Below are 20,492 nucleotides of genomic sequence, written 5' to 3' on the forward strand. Positions count from 1 at the left end.
ACCACAATGAGATATCACCATCTTACCCCAGTTAGAACAGCTATTATTAAAAAGACAAAAAAATAACAGATGTTGCAAAGATGTGGAAAAAAAGGAACTCTTTTACACTGTTGGTGGGAATGTAAATTAGTACTGCCACTATGGAAAACATTATGGAGATTTCTCAAAAACTAAAAATAGAACTACCATATAATCTAGCAATCCCACTACTGGATATTTATTCCAAGGAATATCAAAGGGATACCTACACCCCCATGTTTACTACAGCACTAGTCATAACAGCAAAGATATGGAATCAACCTAAGTGTCCATCAACAGACAAATGGATAAAGAAAACGTGGTATATATACATAATGAAATACAATTTGGCCATAAAACAGAATGAAATCCTGTCATTTGCAGCAACATGGATGGAACTGGAGGTCATTAAGTGAAGTGAAGTAGGCCAGGCACCGAAAGACAGAAGTCACATGTACTCACTCATATGTTGATCTCATGGAGGTGCAGAGTAGAATGATAAATACCAGAGGCTGGGCAGTGTGTGTCTTGGGGAGTAGAGATGAAGAAAGATTGGTTAATGGTTATGAACATATGGTTAGATCAAAGGAATAAGTTCTAATGTTTGATATCAGGGTGGAATGAATATAGTTAATAACAATGTATTGTATATTTCAGAATAGCTAGAAGAGAGGACTTGAAATGTTCCCATCACATAGAAATGATAAATACACAAGGTGATGGATACCCTAAATACCCTGACTTGATCATTACATATTCTATAAATATAACAAAATTTCACATATACCACATAAATATGTAGAAATATTATGTATCAATAAAACAATATATAAGTAAAATTTTAAAAAATTAAAATGTGGTATATCAATACAATGGAATATTATGTGACAATAAAAGGGAATGAAGTACTGACAAGTTGGATGAACCTTGAAAACATCATGCTACATGAAAGAAGCCATGCATAAATGATAACAAATTGTTGGGTTCCATTTATATGAAATGTCCAAAATGGGCACATCCATGGAGGCAGAAAGTAGATTAGTAGATGTCTAGACCTCAGGTGGAAGGTGAGGAGGAGAATTAGGGAATGACTAGTAATGAGTATAGCATTTCTTTTTGAGGTGATGAAAAAGTCCTAAAATTAGATATTGGTGATATATTTATAGTGTGATAGCTGCACAACTCTGTAAACATAACTAAAATCCCTTGAATTATATCCTTTAAAATGGCAACTTGAATAGTACATGAAATATATTTCAATAAAGCTTTTGTAAAAACCTTCATTTCCTTTCACCTCTAGGGAGACAAACAGAGCTATCGCTCCTATCTAGCATTGTGTCTGACACATGGTAGGCCCTCAAATGCAGAATGTATCAATACCTGAGTTTTTCGAGGCCATGACCTCCGATTTTCTGCCGTAGTACACAGCTTGCCCTCCAGTCCTGTCTGCTGGAGGTGTCACCATGGCCTCAGGAGATGCCCCCTGGAGTCTACATGACATGGCAAGTGATCCTTCCCCTCAGTGGCAGGCTTGTCTCTGACCTTTAACCTAGGTTCCCGCATGCTTTTCCTGCTTGCCCCACCAAAGGCAGCAGGGGATTTTTACGGCTGGCTTCAACTCTTCTGGAAGCAAGTCTCAGCAGGACTATGGTTCTCCTCCACATTCCGGATATGGGTCCTGCAGAGAGAGTTTGGGATACTAAGCCCTCAATCAGGGGGAGGAGCAGGGGCTGGCACCTTGAGGGTTTACCGTCCTGAATTTCCAAGGCACTGGGGCTCTCAAGATGGATAAAACTGTTCACTGTAGCCCTGTGGCAAATGCAGCGGAGTCACAGGCCAAATCCCCAATTCTGGCACTAACGTGCCTTTCTTGTTCATTCTATGTCTCATAACAGATCTACTAGGTAGGCATTAATAGATCACCAAACAGAGGAAATCTGGGCCTTGGGTTGTGTCGCTCGCCCAAGCCCTGACAGCCAGTACCTAGTAGAGGTTCAATAAACAGTAGTCAATATTATTACTATCTAAACAGTAGTCAATATTATTACTATCTTAGCACTGTCACCGGGGAGTTCCTTCCAGCAGGGAGTTCCAATATCCTGGGGGTTCAGTTCCTGTGCAGGCCTCCGAGCCCCCTCTGAGGCCGGTGGCATCAGGGCCCTCGAAGGTCCCAGGCCGCTCCTGGGCCTTGCGGGCCCTCGCAGGAACAACACGACAGAGGGAAAAGCCTCTCATGCCGCGCAGGCTTTTGAAAGGTCCCTCGGACATCCAGAAATCCCGCCTGACCCACATCTGTAACCTTAAGTCTCTGTCTTTGGAGGTGAAATGCCTTCTCCTCAGGTGAAGTCTCCAGAAACCCCCACCATGGCGCCTGAGGAGGGCTCCCGTCGGGCCCCGCCCCCAGGGCGCGCTGGGCGGGGCCTCCTCCCAGAGATCTTAGCGGCTCTTTCCGTCTGGCAAAGGGTCACTCACTGAGCATCAATGGCATGCTCAGCTGGGGACAGAGCAGTGAGCGGGACAGACAGGGTCCCTGCCCTCAGGGAAGACAGATCACCAAACCGCAAGTCACACAGTGTGAAAGCTGCTGGAAGGAAGGCACAAGGAAGGTCTCCCAGAGGGGCACTTTTCCCCGTGTCGAATTACCTTAGCACCATTTCAAAAATAATTGACTACATGTATGTGGATATCTTTCCAGACTCTATTCTGTTCCACTGGCATCTTCATCTACTATTATGCCAATACCACATTGTCTTAATTACTCTAGCTCTATAGTAAGTCGTAAGTAATATAATCCTCCAGTCTTCTTTTTTTCTTTTCTGAGATTGGTGTGGCCATTCTTGCTCTTTAGCATTTCCATATTAATTTTAGAATCTACAAAAGTACTTTGCTGGGATTTTTATTGGGATTGTGTTCAATCTATGGATCAATTTGGGGAGACCATCAAACTTGAGTCTTCCAATCCATAAACATGGCATATCTCTCCATGTATATAGGTTTGCCTATTTTTATAAATAGGTCTATGTATTTGATGCTATTGCAAATGGTACTCTTCATTTCTCAATTGTTTTTCGCTAATATATAGAAATACAATTGATTTTCTTTTGCAATTTGCTGAATCATGCAATTATCCTTCTGGCTGCAAATATTGGACACAAAATGCTAATATTGTTTTGGTATTTATTTGTATTATCTATTAATACAGAAAAAATCCAAAATACTCATGAATGGCAATATTCACATTGGGTTTGGGATACTCATGCTTTATATAAAATATTGTTGGGGACACAACAACCAATTCACACACTAAAGTTATAGATTGAGGAAAATATAAGAACATTGTGTTCTTATATAGCTAAAATGATTTTAAACTTTAACTTTCTTAAAACCCCATATGAAAGCATAATTCATTTAACTTTCTCCACTCATATTCTTCTATCAGATAATATACCTTATTATATGTATGCATATGTATTTATTTGTACTGAACAATATGTTTAAAGTTATAACATTGCTTAAAGTTTTAAAAAAAATAGTTTTAAAACATAAATCATTTTTATTGAAGCATATCACATGATAATGCTCATAGTATTATCACTAGATTTGCCCTTTATTAAAAAAACCAATATATATCACACTTAGATAAGAGTATACAAGTAGAACATACGTGGAGTTTATGTAGTAACTATATTCATTTACTTTATGTTTCCCTTTTTGTTTTTTTACACATATCGTTAAATACTGGTACTTTGTTTCTGTAGGACATACTCTCAAAAGTAGGATGTGCCTCTAAGTTATGAAGCATAACAATAAACTAACATCCATAAATCTATGACTTTGCGCAGAATGAAAACCTTTCTAATCCTGAGGAAACTACCGGACTACTGGAGGCCAGTTCCTTTGCCTCACCACACAGGTGACCACTCTCTTCTGAAGATTATGTTCATAATTCCTGTGCTTTTCTTTATGGGAGAAAGAAAGAAAAGTGGGGGAGGGAGGAGGAGGTAATGAGAGAAAGATGTTGCTATAGATAGACCTAAAAATATATAATTTTGTCATATTTATTTTTAAGCTTTATAAAAGTGGGTAGCATGCTGAAATGATATTTACCTTGAAGCTCATGATGATCAGTAAAAACCACTCCATAAATATTTAAGTTAAATTGCTAGAATTGTTTGCATAGTTTACAAAAATGTTATTCTATAAAATATCCAAATAACATCTGTGTTAACAAGTATCAATGGCTCTTTGATTTAAAAGTGATGAAAGACAAGCTAATTATGTTTTTTATACACCCATATATTTTCCAGTAACACAACACTGTCCAGATATTTAGAAATAGGCTATTTTGGCAAGAAAGAGCTTTGCTGAATTCAGGAAGGCACAAAGTAGATACAACTGAAGGTTTCTGAACTTTTGAGAAGGAAGGTTAATTTTCTATAAATAATTTTTCCCAACTGTGTTTCTTATATTCATGCACAGGTATCTTAATTGCTGTATTACCAATTTGCTTCGCTAGATGGAGATATGAGGCATAATAATAACAAATGCTCTCAAAAAGGAAAAATAACTTTGGATATTTTGATAAAATGATTTATTTGCGTAAAAGAAACTACAGCTTGTAAGATGTCATTTTAAAGGAGATAATCTTCCACGTTACAAATTGTTGGCCTCAGGGAGAAATGTTTCCTGGGATTGACAATAAATAGTTCACTCGTTAGTATTTCATCTGTGAACTGAGTGAACTCCTTTGTTTATTTACCCATTCATTTGTTCATTTTTCATTCACTGACCAAGAATGTATGAAACACTTAGTTTTCCCAATACTGTTAGGCATTGGGGGTACAAAAATAATGCGGATACAATCTCCATTTCTCAGGAAGCTCACAGCATCAGTCACATAAGGGACAAAAGTATATAAACTATCAATTAGAATATATCTGGGGCACAGCCTTCTTTCAGCACGTGGGGAAAAAAAAAAGAATAAAATATATCTGGGGCAGAATCATAGAATGGGTTAAAACAGGTGCCATGGTGGCACAAAGAGAAAAATGGCTAGCTCTTACTGAGTAGAAGATGCTTGAGATGGGTTTTCAGGAATCAATAATTGAGAGGCAGTTGAGAATGGGAATAAGTCTATAGCAACCATCCAGACAAAACCAGATGAGTATCTATGGGGCTGGAAAGGAGAAAATAAACACACAAGATGTGGAGGAGATAGAATAGGTTGGACTTAATGGCTAAATGATTGTGGGGATCAGAAGGAAGTAGGGAATTTTCTAGACAGTTTCAAACAAGTTCTGTGTAGTTCAGGATAAAATTTTAACTTGACTAGGAGATTGAAAATAATTTTAATAAAACACCTCTACTCATATCTTAAATTGTAAACTGCCTTCCCACTCTTTCCTTCTTGAGATCTCACCCCATTCTGTTTACTCTGGCGTGTGAACTTGTCCTTCCTGCCAAATGAGTCAGTCTCAGTCTAGATTTGTGCTGACATGTATTAAATTTCCTGTAAAAGTAAGAAACTAACATGTCATCTCTCCCTCTGTCTCCCTCTTTCTCCTCTCTCTCTCTTTCTCTTTCTCCCCCTCACACACATACACACACATACATACACATACCACACATACACACACACGGGGACAAGTACATAGAAGAAAGTGTAGTGTCATTTGTAGAAAATTACAAATAAAAAGATATGGAATGACTATTCATAGAGCAGAAGAACAATCTTGCACTCATAATGCAACCCAGGAAATGTGCAATTGTTATCCTCGAGTGTTCTTAAATTCTGGGCTAGAACATGGGACTGACTTCAGGTATTTAAATCACGATTCACACACATCTATTTGGAATAGTTTGTCTAAGTTGTTTTGTAAAATCCTATTATTTATGCAAAAAATGAGAATCTACAATTTTAGTTTTTGTTTCCAGTCTTCCTTTTAATTTGCGCTGTGAACCTAGTTCTGCTTTCATTTAATATCCATATGTTTAATTTTATTTATCCCTAACACGGGGCATACAATAAATAATATATACCCAATGAGTGTGTCAGATTCAACAAGAAGCAGGCTTGCTCCATAAACCAGCCCAGGCAGCTGCCAGAGGCAATTGGAAAAGGAGAGAGAGAGAAGAGAAGCTGAGGTCACAAAGAGCACCTTCCCTAAAGGCAGAGTAGGGAAGAGCCAGAAACAAATTAAACTTCAAAAATTCTGACTTGCTGTTAAAACTTTTGTGTCTTTCTGATTTGCCTACTGGTGAAACAAAAAGAACTCAGGTATGTATATGTGAATCCTATCCAGGGATTTCCCCAGCCTCCCTATCCATATCTTCATCTGCATCCATATCACCTCTGTCTATATCTACACCCTTATCTATGCTCACATCCACTTTCATACCTTCTCATCTTCCTGCCCCCTCGTACCTGGATCATTCTCACCAACAGAGTGGACGGAGGAGCACTGGGATCAACTGCAGGCGATATTCAATGACTAGAACAAACTGAGCATGTGCAAATTCCACGTGGCTTTACAGTATATTTATGAGAAAATTTGTAAAGGGTTCAAGTCTAAATTGTGTAAGATGTAACACGAGCTGATGGAATATAAGAGATTTAGATCAAAAAGTCATAGTTCACAGGGTTCCTTGGAGAAGTAGTTGATTCTAGGCCTGGAGAAGGGAAAATCTAATTGAGCCTGAAAATCTTGTGGTGACAGAAAATAAAGAAGAACTCAAAGCACCACGACCAACAGCCCCACAGTCATGGGGCATGTCAAAAGCACACAGGAGTCAACACAAAGGAGTTCCCAATGGCCAAAATTGGAACAATGTGAGTGACAAAATAAATGACAATGTTGGATTATAATCTAGTAGAATAAAATAAATATTCATGAGTCCAAACATAGCAATATAAATAAATAACAAAATGAATACCTACATAAATAAATGGGGGAGAAAGGAAAGCTCTTCTTTACAGGAGAATTGTAATTAATAAATGCAGGAGACCTTTTTTGTTTGTTTTTTGGATGCCTCTGCTCTTGCTGCTATGTGGGTGGCACAGAGCAAGGAGGCAGGGACCAGTGAGTCCCCCATGGGCCCCCGCGCTGTGGCCCAGGGCCCCTGGCAATGTGGGCTGCCCACGTTACCCGAATATCCAGGCCTGGTCCCTGGAGAGTGGCTGCCCACGCCCACCAAGATGGTCCCCATCCTTCTCTACAGTGGGCACAGATGATCCTCAGGTAAAGGAGAATGGGGAAGCACTGGTGAGGAGAGTTGCTACTGATGCCTTTTACATGGATGCCTGTGAAGGCAGTGATGCTGAACTTGAGAAGTTTGTGAACTCAACTGGCTATTTGACAGAGGCTGAGAAGTTTGGCAACTCCTTTGCCTTTGAAGGCATGTTGAGTGAGCAAGTGAAGACTGATATCCAACAGACAGTTGCAGGTGCTCCCTGGTGGTTACCTGTGAAAGGTGCTAACTGGAAGGGCCTGACTCTACTGGTCTACACAGACTGGACCATCCAGTTCTCCACGTCTCCTGGAACAAAGCGGTTGCCTACTGCATGTGGGCTGGAAAGTGGTTGTCCATGGAGGTTGAGTGGGAACCTAGCTGTCAAGGAGGCCTAAGAAATAGACTTTTCCCTTGGGGCAGAAAACTGCAGCTGAAAGGCCAACACTGTGCCAACATTTGGCAGGGTATTTCTGGTGACCAACACTGGAGAGGATGGCTTCCAAGGAACTGCGCCCAAGGAACTGCGCCCATTGACGCCTTTCCTTCCAATAGCTATGGCTTATCCATCACAATGGGAAATGTGTGGGAGTGGACTTCAGACTGGTGAACTGTTCATCCGAAAGAAACATTCAGACCTAAAGGCCCCCCTTCTAGGAAAGACCAGGTGAGGAGAGGTGGATCGTCCACGTGCTGTAGAAACTCCTTGCCATAGGTATCACTGTGCTGCTCCAAGCTGGAACACACCTGACAGCTCTGCTTCCAATCTGGGATTCTGCTGTATGGCCGTCCACCTGTCCACCATGGACTGACAGCCAAGAACAGCCTTCCCGAATCCAAGAAGTTGTGTCTAATCTGCACTGGGCTTCCCTCAGAACTCTGAAGGTCTTATGCAAAGAATTTTCCCCCCTAGGTTGGTTACAAACCTGCGCACTGGCCAACAGAACCGTCTTCCAAGACCAGTTCGCTGACCTGTGTGAGTGCATGTGCTTTTTTGTTTGGTGCGTCTTTGGAGATCATCTTCATGTTTTGCTTTGGAGAGTCTTTGAAAGAGGAAGCGGAGTGGAGGGAAGCCTGAATCAGGCTTCTGGAGGCCTGCGTCCTACCCAGGCTCTGACACAGGAGTTAGACCCCAAGGTCCAACACTTGGCTTTCCTGGGCCTCAGGGCCCTTACGTATCAAATGAGAGGTGGACAACATGACCTTTGAGGTTCTCCCAGATTCTAAGAGTGATATCAGATTCTATTGTGATTTCATAGTGAGAATTTATGACAGATTATTTTTTAGCTATTTTTTTAATACGTGAACCTTGGATGATGCTAATCATGTAAAATAAGTGTTCTCTTAATGTGTTATTTTCAGGGGTGGTGGTGAGTCCTTTACATTCATAATGCACTTTGTTTTCTCAAGGAAATCAGGGTCTCTTATGTTGTTCTGTGAATCCGGCGCAGGTCAGTGATGGTATGCTAAAGGTCTGCAATCTCAACACAAAGGAATGTCTGTGGGGTGACTGTGTTTTATCTTTCAACATTAAGTACCTTTGGTTCAGAGGGGCAGTTATAAGCCCTATCTCTCCCTCTGCCCGCAGCCTTTGGTGAAGGAGAAATACGTGCTAAACGGGAAATCTGTTTTCGTTCTAGATACAGGAGAAAAGGAACAAGGACCCTGAATTAGCTATATTCAGGGTATCCAGTATTTTGTAATAGAGAAGTAGGAAATCTTGTTGGCTATGGAATATCAAATGCTTTGAGTCATGCACCATGTTGAATTAACTGGCATCTGCTAAATAAGGAAAATAAAATAAAATAAATACAGGAAGAATGAGGAGAGTGCAAAATCACTATTGTATAATCGACACAATAGTAATTGTTGCAGGATAGATCTACTGATAGATCCTAGAATCCATGAGTGGAAGTTTGAGGTAAAACAGGCAGGATATTAGCACAGTCTCAATATATCTCCTCCAAGATATTAATATCTATCAATTACAAAGGGAAAAATATTCAATGTATACTGGAGAAATCTGATAGATGCCACCTTATCCAAGTGATCAAGGTTAAGGTCACCAATAATAGGATATGTCAACATCATGTACTTGCTGATATGATACACTGAGAAGGGTCCATCACCTCTGTGGTATTCTCGCCCCAAATCCATAGCCTCACTCTAATCATGAGAAAACATCAGACAACCCCAACTGACGGACATTCGACCAAATACCCGACCAGTACTCTTCAAATGGTCAAGGTCATGGAAGGCAAAGCCTGAGACATTCTCCCAGATTGGAGAAGACTAAGGAGACATAATAACCAAATGCAATGTGGGCTTCGGGATTGGATCCAACAACAGCAAAAAAGACACTAGGGGGAAAACTCATAAAATTCAAATTAGGTCTGTAATGTAATAGTATTGCCAATGTTCATTTTCTGTTTTAGATCATTTAACTATGGTTGTATAATTGTTAACATTAGGGAAATCTGGGTGAAGGGTGTACATAAACTTTCTGTACTCTTTTTGCAACTTTTCTATAACTCTAACATTATTTAAAATTTAAAGTTTTATTTTTTAAGACCTTGGTTCATGTCTCAGCTCTAGCATTTATTAGCTCTGTGACCTTTCTGAGCCTCAGTTTTCTAACTAAACAATGAGTTAGGATGGATAATCCCTCAGCCCATTCTGGAGAACTGTGGAGTGGATTTCTTGCCTACAATGTTTGCCTTCCTTTACTTCAGCCAGCCAAATGGTCATTCATCAGCTGTTGTTGAAAGGGGGAATCTTAAAAATAGTCATGAAATTATATTTGCAGGTAATTTATCTCTGAGGTTCAACTTTCCAACTTAATGCAGAAGGATACAGGACGGGAGAATTATTCCCAGCTTGTTAGGGGTCAGAAACTGCTTTAATGGATACTATGCCAAGAGGCAACTTACCCAAAAGTATTGTTAAAGAAAGAGAATTTTTAGAAGAAAACACAAAAATATCTTATTACCCATTAAACAGTAGTGGAATTGTGAGGAGTCATTTCAAAGTTTTCTTAATGTTATCATTGTCTTTTTAGAATTGAAAATACATCTACCAAAAAAATGCTTGTACTTGTAATAGACAAATGCATTGCTGAAACTCGCTACCTCTCTAATCCTAGCAACTAGAGAGAATGTCCCAGGAATGCTTTGGCAGTTAAAAAATAAATCAGCTTGGCAGTGATCATTTCCCTTGATACCCTCCCACACACCCACATACACATTTCTCTTGACCACTACGGACATTCCAGACTCTTCCCTTCCAACAGTATCCACCTCCCTGCAAGAACTCTTCCAAGGGGCCTTCATCCCCACAGAAACATGGCCTCTATTCAAACATGAATCTGAGCTCAGGGATGCAGTGCCTCAGACTGGGAAGGTGCCTCTTCTCAGCAAAAGTTCAGGAAGGTTTTCCTTAGTCTCTGACAATTAGAGGCCTCATCGTCTTTACCATTCCACCTTTTTCTCTCATTTCAAAGTTCTACTCATCAAGCTTCTCCTTCAGCACAACAACTGTTTTTAATACTTTGCCCTACCTTATACAGTAGTGCTGTAAGTGTTCTAGGAAATCGAATTGGTTTTTTTCTTTTCTTTTTTTCCAGTTTACTAGAACACTTCTGTAATAAAATCTCTGTAGAGCAGAAATCATCTCTGGGAGCCCATTTAGAATGGTTTGCTTCCGGAAGAACTAGTAAGACCTTTCATGGCCTCCCCCTATGGAGTGCTCACAATCACATGACCCAAGGAAAGCACATGCTTTCTGCATCACTCAGCATCATTACAGAAATAAGAAAATGACATGCTGGCAGTAATGGGGCTAAGTCAATACTTGTTGGGATTACATGACCCCCTTTAATTGCCTGGAGCTCCACTTAGTTGTTTAATGTTAGCCATTTACTAGAACCACCATTTACTGGTGGTTCCTTTACCTCCAGTCCTAGGTTCTCCCATGGAGTGGCTTTAATCTTCACCCAGATTAATCTAAATATCTGAGGTTTTCTTCCTTCAAGAGCCAAAACAAAAATATTATTTAAGCTGTTCTCTAGAGAATTTGTGCTTCCTTGTATCTAAAATAAGAGTATACTGCATATAATTTAACATTTCTGGATGAACCCTATTATAAAATGTGATGCTCTGTGTCTAGGGAAGCACAGAGCCCTGTGTGATTTTTGTCTTAATTATTCCAAGCCCACACTCTTTTTAAATTCTGAGGTCATACTTGCAGTGTTTCTTTTTCTCCTTCACTGTCAGGATATCAGCCTACTCACTATCACCATTGTGCCTGTTGGCGAACTTTTCAGCTGCTTCTAATCTAAGGTAGGCTTGGGAATGAGAAATGTAGGATCATAAAATCACATGTGAAATAGAAGTCTATAGGAGGCGTGTGAAGTAACCTCTCACATGTAATTAACATACATGAGCTTTGAGTATGATCCAGAAGTGAAGGAAGCTAGAAAGAAAATAAAATGACTCATTGGACTTGATTCCCAGAAGAGTCTCTCTTGAGCAGCCAAGTTACAAAAACATAAGATTATGCTTGTTCTTCAATTGAGATATATTTCATACACAATGCTGTGTATAGATTAAGCAAAGCAAAATACAGAGCATTTCTACCACTTCTGAAAGTTCCCTTGTGGCCTTTCAAGCCAAGCTCTACCATACTCCACATACATCCAGAGGCAATAGTTATTGTCCAGTATGTTTTAGTGACTCAAGTTGTCGTGTGTACTGGTGGTTCTTTTTTTTTTTTTATTGTTGAGTAATGATCCATTGTACATAGTACAATTTTTTCATTCATTCTTCTGTTGATGGAATTTGTGTTGTTTCCACCTTGGGGCCATTATGAATAAAGATTATGAATATTTAATACAAGTCTTTTGTGGACATATGTTTTTATTTCTCTTGGGTAAATACCTAAGAGTGGAATTTTTTTTGAATGGGTCCAATCTTCCTACTTGTTTTTATAATGACTTATATGTACAAAATCATTTCTTACATGCTATTTGTTGGCTTTAAATTTTAGAATTAACCTATAGACAAAGTAAGTGAAATGTAACTATAATTGTAGGAGAAAGCAAAGAGTAGACAAAGGGCATAGTAGGTAAAACAAACAGCATGTGCAAAGGCCCTGATGAAGAGAATACTTGATGTCTTTGAGGACCTGAGAGAAGCCATGTGGCTGCAGTAAACTGTTTGAAAGGAATAGTGGTAGGAGATGAGGATGGCTGGAGCCAGATTATGGAGAGCTCGTAGGCCACATTCAGCATGCTGGATTTTATCTTAAGTGCATCTAGTGAATGGTTTTAGGAAGTTGAGTAATACAGCCCACTATTTTCTGTGGAGGGAAGGGAAATACACAGGGAGAAGCAGAAAAATCTCCTGCAGTAAAGCTTCAGAGAGATGGGCATTCCCTTAAACCAAAGATGGAGAGACCTGGGCAGATTTGAAACATATTTTGGAAGTAGAATTTCAGCATATGGCATCTACCAAAATAAATAAATTTCTATGTTAAAAAAAAGCAAAAAAAATTCCAGTAAATTACCAAATACTATTTCTGAAATTTTAATTTATCTTGTGTGTGTGTGTGTGTGTGTGTCTGTGGGCCTAATGATTTTCTGTGAATTATTGAAAAGTATTGCCAGGACAGCTAAAAGAAATGAGGCTAAGAATAAATAGAAAAAGAAAAGAATGAGATAGAACAAGAGATTACTCATTTGATTTCAAGTTATCAAGCAGTCTTAAAACAGAGATGTGTGATATCAGTGAATGATGTCTTAGTGTAGCCAGTCTCATGAAGCTTTATTAGAAGAATGGGCTGTTTTCTTGGCTTCATATCTGCCTCTTTGATGAGACGGGGAAACACTAAAGTCCTTCACTACTCAGTGGCGTAGAGAGGTTACTGCCCCTAAAATATATTGCACAACATAAGCTTATGCATGTGAAATAACTTTAAAACACGTTTATTTCACTGGACTCATCCAATTTGGAATCTCGCCAGTGGCAATGCTAAGTGATAGTTTAGGGAGGCTTAAGTTACTCCTAAAATCTCCATAAGCTCCCCCATCAGAGCTCCCAAATAAATATACAATCTAATGAATAAGATACATGCTCTCCAAACAGTTTCAGGGCTTATCCACTAACCTCACTGTATGAGTTCACTAGGGTTGCCATAACAAAATACTACAGACCATGTGGTTTAAAACAGGAGATATTTGTTCTCTCTGATTTCTGGAGGCCAGAAGTCCAAAATCAAGGTGTCAGCAGAGGCTGGTTCCTTCCAAAGGCTCTGAGGGAAAATCCATTCCATGCCTCTATTAGCTGGTGGCTATCGGCGATTCTTGGCATTCGTTGGCTCACAGATGCATCCTCCAATCTCTGCCTCCATCTTCATGTGGTCTTCCCTTCTGTGTCTCTCAATCTTTTCCTTTTCTGTTTCTTACAAGGACATTTGTCCTTGGGTTTAGGGTGCTCACTAAATCTAGGATGATCTCATCTTGAGATCCTTAATTTTAATTACATCTGCAAAGACGCTATTTCCAAACAAGGTCATGTTCAGAGGTAAATGTGGGTTAGACATATCTTTTTGGAGCAACTATTCAACCCACTACATCCATCTGCCAATCGGGTTGCTGCCTGCAGGCCTCTCCTGCAGAACTCGTGGAGAAGCATCTGAATCTCTCCTCCCAGTTCTCACTTGCAATTCAACACAAACAATAAAAATAACTACCAACTACTGAGTATTTACCAAGTGTCGGGCACTGTATATATATATATATATATATATATTATATATATATATATATATATATAGAGAGAGAGAGAGAGAGAGAGAGAGAGAGAGAGAGAGAGAGAGAAAAATAGCATTTATATTTTAATCATTGTTATTAAAGTAATAATCGTACATAATTTTTAAAAAGCAAATAGCACTACAAGACTTCTAATAGAACAGCAGTCCCCTATCTCACCCTTCCCAACTCCCATCCTGTTCCCCAGAAGAAATTTTCTTCAGTTCATTTAACTGATTCTCCTAACATTACATGCAAAATAATAAATAAAATCTTTATGTCGCTATTCTTGATTTTTCTATATTAGATAGTATTTATTGACTTCCTATTATGGAGGGTAAAAACTTAGCCTCATCCTCTTAATTTCTTTTCCCTGTCCTCCTGATATAGGTATATGACGATTTTATTTACTGCTGAACCAGATATAATCATTATGTTTCTTCTTGTGCAAATTTTGTCTTTTCTAGAGTTAATTATTACCATGTTTTCATTTTCTATGTCTACACATTTGTTATTCACAAACTGTCAAAATAATTGCAAAATCCCTCTTAATACTATTTTTTGAATGGTTAGATGCATCAGGTAGTCTATCAATTCCATTTTTCCTTTGGGGGAACTGTTTCCCTGTCCACTGTCCTGCTCCAGTCGAGGTCTCATGCACAGTTGTCCTGACACTTCCCTTCTCTATTGGGAATTCCTTCTATTTCCCTTCTATCCCTGAGTCCTCGTTTCCTGCCCTTTGTATCCTCCTCTATCTTGATTTATGCTCCTATTTTTATAAGGCACATTATACAGTAACTTTTTGAGAAAGAGAACATACAAAGTAAGATTTTTGCGACCTTTCATGTCTAAAAAAATGTCTTGATTGATAATTTGGTATCCAATACTTCATTGAAAAACAATTTTCCTCAGAATTTTGAAAGGGTTGTTTTCTTGTTGTATTGACCCCAGAGTTGCAGATAAGAATTCTGATCCTAGGCCGGGCGCAGTGGCTCATGCCTGTAATCCTAGCACGCTGGGAGGCCGAGACAGGAGAATGGCTCGAGGTCAGGAGTTCAAGACCAGCCTGAGCAAGAGTGAGACCCTGTCTCTACTAAAAATAGAAAGAAATTAGCTGGACAACTAAAAATATATAGAAAAAAATTAGCCAAACATGGTGGCACATGCCTGTAGTCCCAGCTACTTGAGAGGCTGAGGCAGAAGGATTGCTTAAAACCAAGAGTTTAAGGTTGCTGTGAGCTAGGCTAAAGCCATGGCACTCTAGCCTGGACAACAGAGTGAGACTCTGTCCCCGCCCCCCCAAAAAAAGAATTCTGATCCTGAGTCTAAATCTGCTCCAACACAGGTTGTGTAGTCAGTCTCCCTGCTAGGAGCCCTTCTTCCTCACCCCCATTCTATATGGTATTTGGTGCTGCCAAATCCTGAGCTTTCCTGGTGTTCCCTGGAGCAAACCAGCTCCCTCCCACCGGCATCGCTTGTTAGAAGTAGCCCCCAGTGTCGTTCAGAAAAAGACAAAAATCTTTAGTTCTGATCAGAAGGGCGCATAGCGGCAGCAAAAGCAGCCAGCCAGCAGCTCGCTACACGGAAGTTCTTCACCTTTTTATCCCTAACGCAGACCTAGGGCTGTGTCTCATCCCACTGGTAGGGACTTTGACCTCACAATTTTGCCCTTACCTGATTGGCTAAGGTGTGTTGCTAGGGTAACAGGGAGAACAAGGAAGTTAAAGTTAGTAAATGTGGATTTTTTTGATATTGCAATAAAGGAGATTAAGAGGTGAGAAAAGTTGCTCGGTCCTTTTACAGGGTAGAAATTTTTTGTGTGTTTTTTTTCCTCTGCTTCAGGGGACTGATAACAAAATCAGTTGTGAAGCTGCTGTGTTGGCAGCAGATTGATAGTAGAAATTAGTTTCTTCTTTCTTCTTGATAGAGGGAGACATCTGGTACCGTCCCTTCTTGAGGACGGAAGTTCCCACTCCCACTGTCCACTCAGGAACTTTTTCAAGGCTGAGAAAGAATTCAGAGATAACAAGTTAGGCCATACGTGTTTTAATTAAACAAAGGGTAGTTGTGTTAACAACAGGTAGTTGTGTTGTGAGTTTATTTCTCTTACTTTCTGTTTGATAGTTTATTAGTAAGACCATCTTTCATTTTCCATCTTCCCAAACTGAAACTCTGTACCCATTAAACACTAATTGCCAATTCTTTTCCCCCTTCAGCTCCTGGCAACCACCATTCTATATTCTGTCTTTATGAATTTGACTAGTCCAGACACCTTCTATAAGTGGAAGCATATAATATTTGTCCTTTTGTATGTGGCTTATTTCACGGAGCATAATGTTCCCAAGGTTCATCCATGTTGTAGCATGTGCCAAAATTTCTTTTCTTTTTAAGGCTGAATAATATTCCATTGTATATATATATATATCCATGTTTTGTTTCTCCAATCATCTGTCAATAGATGTTAATGTTATTTTCACCTTTTGGCTGCAATGACTAATGCTACTAAGAATATTGGTGAACAAATACCTATTTGAATTTCTGTTTTTAATTTTTTTATATATATACTCAGATGTAGATCATATAGTAATTTTATATTTAATTTTTCAAGGAACTGCCTAACCATTCTCCATAGGGACTGCACCATTTTAACATTCCCACTAGTCATGCACAAGGCTTCCAATTCCTCCATGTCCACCAACAATTGTTGCTTCCTGTTTTGTTTCGTTTTGTTTATACTAGCCATCCTAATTGGTGTGAAGCAGTATCTCATTGTCGTTTTGATTTGCCTTTACCTAATGATTAGTGATGCTGAGCATCTTTTCAAGTGTTTTTACTAGCCATTTGTATATCTTCTTTGGAGAAATACAAATTTCAGTCCTTTGCCCATTTTTTAATTGGATTGTTTGGCTTTTTGTTGTTGAATTATAGGAGTTCTTTATATATTCTGGATAATAATCTCTTATCAGATGTGTGATATGCAAATATTTTCTCCCATTCTGTGGGTTGCCTTTTTATTCTGTTGAAAGTGTCCTTTTATGCATAAAAGTTTTTAATTTGAGTTATGATCTCGATTCTACCATTTACTCACTGTGACCTTGGACCAGCTATTTAACCTGAGTGTCAGCGTCCTCATCTGAGGACATCTATTTCACAAAGTTGATGTAAAGATTAAATAATTCTTAATGAGAGTGCCAAGATCATTCAATGGGGAAAGGGCAAGCTCGTCAACAAGTGGTGTGGGTAAAACTGGATATCCACATACAAAAGAATGAAGTTGGACCTTTACCTTGCACCATATACAAAGACTAACTCGAAATGGATCAGAGACCTAAACATAAGATCTAAATCTATAAAAACTGCTAGAAGAAAACATAGGGGAAAATTTTAAGATATTGGATTTGGCAACGATTTTCTGGCTATGACACCAAAAGCAAGGGCAAGTAAAAATAGATAAATCAGACTATATCAAAATTAAAACTTCTGTGCATACAAGGACATGATCAATCAACTAGTAAGGCACCTACAGAATGGGGGAATATCATAGATTTGCAAATCATATTTTGATAAGAGGTTATGTCTATAATACATATAAAAAATTACAGCTAAAAACCAGACAACCCGAATTAAAAATGGACAAAGGATTTTAATAGACATTTCTCCAAAGAAGATATGTAAATGCTCAACAGGCATATGAAAACATGGTTAGCATCACTAATCATTAGGGAAATGCAAATCAAAACCACAGCAAGATATTACCTCACACCCATTGAGATGGCTGCTGGTATAATAAAAAATAAATATTTGGTCTTTGTCCCTGGTTCCTGGCACAGAGTTCCCAAAACTCTTGGAATTTACTGTCTTGTGTGCTAATGAGATGACCCAAGGCATCTCATTAGCTTCAGGATGGGGGTTGGTCACCAGAAAAACCAACCAGGTGATTACAGGGTTAGAACTTCAGCCACCTCCACTACCTCCACCCCCAACAGCCTTCCCAATCTCTTGGGTTGGGAGAAGCCCTGAGATTAAGCTCAATTACCAATAATTTAATCAATCATTCCTACTTAATGAAATATCAATAAAATCCCTAAACAAACGGGGTTCAGAGAGCTTCTGGGTTGGTGAACACATTGAGGTACTGGGAGAATGGTCTGCCCAGTGGGGACATGGACGCTCTGCACAGCCATCCCCAGCCCCATTCCTTGCCCTCTGCATCTCTTCCATTTGGCTATTCCTGTTATGTGAATCCTTTGTAATAAACCAGTAAACGTTAAGTAACATGTTTTCCTAAGTTCTGTGAGTTATTCTGGCAAATTATCAAGCCTGAAGAAGGCGCTGTGGGAATATAGCTGGTCAGTCAGAAATTATGAGTGCCTCCTGGTACTTTCAACTAGTGTCTGAAGTGGGGACAGTTTTGTGGGACTGAGCCCTTAATCAATGGAGTCTGTGCTAAGTCTTGGAGTTAGTATCAAAATTGAATTGAACTGTTGGACACCTGGCTGGTGTCAGAGAATTAGTTGTTGGTGTGGAAAAAATTCCATGTATTTAGCATCAGGAAAAAAAACCTCTCAGCTACTCTTAAAAAAAATAGAAAGTAACAATATTGGTGAGAATGTGGAGAAATTGGAAACCTTGTTCATTGCTGGTAGACGTGTAGAATGGTGTAGCCATTATGGAAAACAGTATAGCAATTCCTCAAAAAACTAAACATAGAATTACCGTATGTTCCAGCAATTCTACTTCTGAGTATATATCTACAAGAATTGAAGGCAGGATCTCTAACAGATATTTGCACATCCATGTTCATAGCAGCACTATTCACAATAGCCAACTGTTGAAAGCAACCTGATTGTCCACTGATGGATGAATGAATAAACAAAACATTGTGGGTGGGTGTGTGTGTGTGAGAGAGACAGAGAAATAAGCCAGTCACAGAAGGACAAATACTATATGATTACACCTATATGAGGTCTCTAGAGAAGTCAAATTCATAGAGACAGAAAGTAGAATAGTGGTTGCCAGGGGCTGGGAGGAGGAGTGGAGGAGTTAATGGATATAGCATTTCAGTTTTGAAAGATGAAAAACTTCTGAAGATTGGTTGCATAGCAATGTGAATGTTCTTAATGCCACTGAACAGTATTCTTCGAAATGGTTAAGATGATAAGTTTCATGTCGTGTATTTTTTAACACAATTTTTTAAAAAGATTAAATGACTGAAGAAATGTCAAATACCTTCACCGGTGCCTCACACATAGGAAGACCTCAGCAAATGATAGCTGGGATTGCATGCACTGGTGCCCCACGGGCAGACGCCAAGCAGACCATCATCTTTGGAGTTAACCTTCCAATGTCCAAATCAGACCCACTTAGCTTTGATATTTAAAAATACAAATGGTGGTCCTGAGTTCTTGCACAACATTGGCAAATTATTTCTTTAATATCCTAGAACACTTTAAATATAAATAGTATATGGACTTACAACTACTTCTATATATATTTGCAATTCTACATACTAATTTTCAAGGCCCCGCTTATTCCCACGGGATCTTGTCACCCTTCTTGTCCTCTGCTCTCATGTCCTATTGTTGGCACACCACCATCAATGTAGAGATACCACTTGGGAGGGCTCCTAGCCCATCCAAAACCCACAATCATTGCCTAGTCCTGCAGCTGCTATTTTTTTTTACTAGCTTTGCTTTTTAAATACTTTCAGACACTATGCCTTTGCCAAGCCTATATAACTTCTACATAAATCAACAAACAGCTGTTGATTTTAATAGTCACCACACCCTCTTGAATTCTAGAAAGTAGTCAAATTCCCCAAAAGTAAACTGTACTTAAAAATTGTTTTAAAATGGGAGAGGGGGAGAAGCCTCCTGCTCCACGTGAGTTGTCTTACAGGAGAGGTCATGATACCGAAGTTAAGTAATAGAAATCTAGGGCATCTTTTTTCTTTTTCGAAAGCTTCCTTTGCTCTTAAACCACTATAAAGGAAAATAAAAATCTCAGGACTCTCCCCACCAATTTCTTATGCAAAAGGGAAAGTCAAGCCTGGAGGCTGAGTCATGCAATACTCTCTTCCAAATGAACAGCTAGTACTAACATTATGCATCAGCCAGATCCCCAGGGAAAGGTGAAAGGCCTCAGGCATCTGCAAGGACTGGCCCCCACAGACCATTCATAAGGAAGCTCTTTCCTGGCCTCCCATAAACCAGGAATTGCAAATTGTAACTCTGGGTCAGCAGGCTAACTCTAGATCCTAAAACTAAAGTCCGTTCAATTCCACACAAAAAATGTTGACTACAGGTTTATCTTCCCAGGTGCAGAACAGAGACAAGGTAAGATCATACCTTCTTCCACCTACCCAGGGACATCTACATAATTGATGCTTCCTTCTCACCCTTTTTCTCTTCTAACATTTCCCTTATGTTACATAAAATATAGA

At 39.3% G+C, this 20,492-nt stretch overlaps 1 pseudogene; it reads left to right on the forward strand.

The window, feature by feature from the left end:
- The first annotated feature begins 7,043 nt into the window (after positions 1 to 7,043).
- LOC105813618 lies at positions 7,044 to 8,057 on the forward strand (annotated as a pseudogene).
- Positions 8,058 to 20,492: the final 12,435 nt, after the last annotated feature.

This window comes from Propithecus coquereli, unplaced genomic scaffold (assembly GCF_000956105.1).
Source record: "Propithecus coquereli isolate 6110/MARCELLA unplaced genomic scaffold, Pcoq_1.0 Scaffold11, whole genome shotgun sequence".
NCBI lineage: Eukaryota > Metazoa > Chordata > Mammalia > Primates > Indriidae > Propithecus > Propithecus coquereli.